The sequence below is a fragment of the Micromys minutus genome (genome assembly GCF_963924665.1).
Source record: "Micromys minutus genome assembly, chromosome: 1".
NCBI lineage: Eukaryota > Metazoa > Chordata > Mammalia > Rodentia > Muridae > Micromys > Micromys minutus.
Window position 1 is genome coordinate 260,266,258 of NC_137969.1, and position 4,874 is coordinate 260,271,131.

The window sequence follows — 4,874 nt, forward strand, 5'->3', positions numbered from 1 at the left end:
GGAGGCTTCCCTTAGGAGAAGAGAATAAAATATCTTAGGAAAACTCCATTGAGCTCTTTGAAAACAGTGTCAAAATTCAGATATGGAGAATGTTCACTGAAAAGAGTGCCTTAAAAATCAAGGTCTTGTATACCTCTTTGAGGCATTTCCTTTTTTTACTACTGTAAAAAGGACTTCTGGCTTTTGAAGAATATCAGTTAAGAGGTTAGCTGGTGGATCCTGTTGCATTTTGTTGTTCCCCCACCCCCATTATTCAAGACTGATTTAATAGGGCTTCAAAAATGCAATGCAAGCACTCCACTTCAGAGCAATATCAAACCTCTTTTTACTTTTAAGAATGAGTTTTATTAAGTGGCCCAAACTGGCCCTGAACTTACTCTGTATTTTATACTGTGTTTGAACTTGTAATCCTCCAAACTCATCCTCATGAGTAACTGGTATTACAGGCCGGCACCACTAGCTCTGGCTGTCCTCTGTTTAATATTCTCACTGACCCATGACTCTTCATATACATTCTTGTAGCTGGCAATTTCTACATCTTATAATTTTTATTTAGAGTAATAACCATGTTACTTTTGTCTATGAATGGGACTGCTGAATACTCTTTCTTTTATTAATAAGACCATTGAAAACTTTTACAAAGAGAGGATAGTGCTTCCTAACTTAGTCTTTGTTAATGTTGTACTTCACTTGATCTACCTCGGACAGGCCCTTTACTGTGAGCAGCCAGGAAGATCTAAGTTGTCTGGCTCAGTAGCAATCCCCTGAGTCACTCATCAGTTTTCTTGTTTTAGTGCTATATAAATGTTTAAAATGTAGCCTTCCTGAAATTTTCCAGTCACCCCCAAATAGAAAACAAGCCAACAAAAATTTTTTTCAATGAAGCCTGGCAGTGAACTGAACGAAATCAACTTGAACTGTTAGTGTAAGTCTGAATTCAGAGTATATTTGTGTTTTCCACGAACAGTGTCCAAATGGAAAAGGTTGAAGAACTATAGTTGAGACTGTTCTAACTTTGAGAGGAACTGCTGTCATTTCCTGTTTTGAGACATATGAACTATGCAGAAAATATACTTTTGTTGACTTTGGTTGAAAAATATATTTGATTATAAGGGTCTTTTCAGTGTTTTTGACAGTTAATTTTGAAGTCTGATTTAAGCAGACATTTCAGGAAAAATAGAAAGCATTTAGGAACTACTGAGGAAAGATGAGGCTTACCTTATTGACCCTTGACACTTTCGGTGCCCTCCTCTGTTTTTAACATGTCCATTACTTATTATTATAATTATTATTTAGATAACTATCAGTTGGTAATAACTATTTATTTTAAGTGGCAAGCAGTCTTTGTGAAAACTCTCTTAGGCATTCTTATGTTTGTGGTATGAGATCATGGTTAAATTTGTATTTAGGGTTAATCTAAGCCATATGTGGTCCAAACATTTTGGGAGGGTTGTATATAAAAGGTAGATGACATTATTTGTTTTTGAGAACTTACTTAATAATACTGTCTTTCTGTGCCTAAGATTGGCACTGTTGCCTTCCTAAAGCAGGTACTACTACTTTTTGTAATGTTTGGATATGGATAATTAATATTTGTTTATACTATGGAGCACAGGATAATGCATGTACATATGTGAAAGGATTAGATCATATAAATTAAAACAGCACAAATAGTATTGCCTCAGATTTATTATTTACTCCTTCAGTATAACAGGGAACTTGTATCTTTAACTGATATCTCCTGGGTGCCCAGACTCACTAGCTCCTGGCAGTCATAATTCTGAGTTTTGGTTCTATGTGTTCATTAATTTTGTTTAAAAAGATTCTGTATATAAATAAAACATCTGGTAGGAGATATTTTTTGCTAACAATCTTGGGGGCTGTGATATTTTGTAACTACCCCATCAATTTAATTGCAAAGTAAAAATCAAAGTAAAATTTCTAAGTTTAGTTGTTTTGATACCTATGCAAATCATCAAATGTTACCAAAGGTTTATATTAATCCTAAAGAAATGTCAAGGTTCCAAAAATAACCTAGAGTTAACACTGCTTTTTGTTACTTGTTGATAAATTAGAATATTAAATCAATAGTAAAATTACTTTGACAGACTACTTATCCAATAATACTAGGTTAGATCAGAACAATGAAGGGAAAGAATAGCTTATGTGCTTATTTATTTTATTTGGTGATGCCCAAGGCAAACTGGGATAGAAAATTGTACTCTTGAGTCTCTGGGATTTATAACTCTGGATATAGGGTAAAGACAAGAAACAGGACCCCATGAGTCCAAGAAAGATTTTTTTAAGGTAGAATCAACAAGAAGACAAATGTATTTTGATTGTGTTAGCATGGGCCATTAGTATCACTCTCAGTTTCTCACTGTCTGAAGAAATGAAAGATATTATAAAAGCCACTTGAAAAATATCACAAGCGGGTGGTTGGAGATCCTCTACAAGCTGGGGATTAGATAAAATCTAGAGAGAACAGACTGGAGAAAGAAGATCTTTAAGATGGTTACAGGTGTCTTGACAGTGTGCTAAGTGTAAGACTCTGTCATAAAATCCTGTAGACAATCTTGAGATGATTCTGATATTTCTGCCTTAAAGAAGGAAGCATACTGGCTTAAGGACACTGAGCATCTGTCCAAGGGACTCATAACTGGTAAGAACAGAAAAGCATTTAGTTAAGAAGAAATGGAACAGTTTTAACTGCACATTCTTTTTTTTTTTTTTTTTTTTTTTTTAGAGCTTTTGAAAATATATTTGAGAAATTCAACACAGGTGGGGTTTTAATGTAGTTAATTAAAATTCTCTAATAAAATTAAAAATAAGTATATGCCCCACCACTATTTTCATTATAGTTATATTTTTTCTTTGAACCGTCCTATCAGTGTAATACTGTATGTTTTGTTGACTTGTAAAAATAAATAGGAAACAAAACAAAACAAAAACCAAACGTAGCAAATGATAAAACAAAAAAACATCAGGTTTATTTTACTCCAAGCCCAGTATTTTCTTCACCTAAAACAGAATTGTTTCTCCTCTTGTTAAGTTATTCATTCCCCCCCCCCTTTTTTTTTTGCAGAGTAAGGGCTGTGACCACAAAAAAAAAACAAAACAAAACAAAACAAAAACATTTATTGCTCACTACAACAGTAAGCACAATATATATACTGGAAAGCGAGTTCTACCCTGAGGGACAAAGGTGAAGCACATAGGAACACATACTGCAAAAAAATAAAATGTTCACCTGTTGCTTACACACATTAACTCTAAAAGACTGGGAGGCTCCTGCTTCTCTGTCCTACATTTCTGATACTTGTGATTTCATACACTGCAGAGATGAGAAGTTCTTGAGATGGAATCTGAATGTGTTCATCCGGAGAGACCATTCAAGGTGGGGGGGGGGATGCCATTACTGGACTTCAGAATCAGTTTAGCCCCACTCTTTTCAACTTCAAAGCCCATTTCCTTCAGTAGGGACGAGTCTGCCAACCCCTGCTCCTCCATCTTGGCAATGAAGTCTTGGTTTTGGCTGTTGTCTTCAGTGAGATTTCGCACACAATATACCACCCACTGCTCCGTAAAGGGGTTGTTGTTATCTATGTTGCTGCTGTCCAGGATCAGAGGAATGCCATCCACCTCATTCACTTTGTCTTGATTATCTTTATTCTTGTAGCACAAATTTCCCATCAGACAAATGAGATGAGACTTAAATCCTTCAGCCATGTGCTCAACATCACCCTTTGCTTTCAAGGTGTTGGAAGGACTGAGGATGTTCCTGCTATCTTTTCCAACTGAATGAATCACTCATAAAATATCAATCACAATCACATGTTTCATCAGGCCAGGGAAACCCTGGAGGTAGCCAAGAAGCTCAGTGTTGGATGTCATTTCACACAAGATACCTAGGAGCCGCATTGTAACCAGTTCTTCCTTTTCCTCGGTGAGAGGTTCTGAGGCCAACTTCAGCACATTCCTACACTGACCACAAATGAGTTTGCAATCAACTCAGCGTGGCACAAAAATATAGAGATGTCATTCTTTGTCAGCTGCTCCTTGGCTACTATAATGTCTAACAGTGTGACCCTTTCCTAATTGCTGAATTTGACACCAATTCTGGGCTTTTCAGAAAGTGGTCTGAAATAATCAGGAAAGCCACTCTGACTCTGGGTTAACTGCACATTCAATGGAGAAAACTGAAAGGAAGATACAGGGACATCTTCTCATTTTTTGTACCTTTTGAGGGCGGGAGAAAGAACAAATAGGATATTGGATTTAAAAGTTAGATTTCCAGACACCATAAGGAAGGGTTTTATAAGTTTGGAAATAACCCCGAGGGGGAAAAGGGTGGTTTGTGCAAGTGAAATGTGTATCCTGGACACACTCAGGTGATGAGTAGATGGCTGCATCTCAGAAATGCTGTGGGGGGAACTCAGATTAGTACGGGAATGGGGCACAAAATTCCTGTAGTTTCACATTCTGTCCTCATTGTCTGGGTTCCAATGTTGTTGGGGATATGAAAGGTAAAAGCTCATTCTTGGGTAGCTCTGGTCTTCCTGGGAACCACAAGGATAACGTGTTCTCAGTTTCATCAAGTGGCAGAAACAGTTTGTCAGTGGTGCTAAACATTTTCATGCTTGCTCACATTTCAGAGGATGGGTGGATACAGAGCTCTGAATTTATGGTTAGGATTTAGTTAGATGCAGGGAGTGACAGAGAAGAGCTTTAAAATGATTTGAAAAGTTAGCATTGGCATCTCCACTTGCATCTATGTCTTTCTGTCATTATCTCCACCTTGGTATCCAAGGCCTAGGGCTTGGCACATATCTAGGATTCCATGGGCCTGAGAACACACACAAATAACTCGAAAA

The 4,874-nt window shown here is 37.0% G+C and overlaps 1 pseudogene across 1 annotated transcript; it reads right to left on the minus strand.

Annotated features, from left to right (window-relative positions):
• Positions 1 to 3,375: 3,375 nt before the first annotated feature.
• On the minus strand, positions 3,376 to 4,230 carry LOC308418562 (ataxin-10-like; annotated as a pseudogene). Its single transcript has one exon. The product of its transcript is annotated as an ataxin-10-like (transcript).
• Between the last annotated feature and the right edge of the window lie 644 nt (positions 4,231 to 4,874).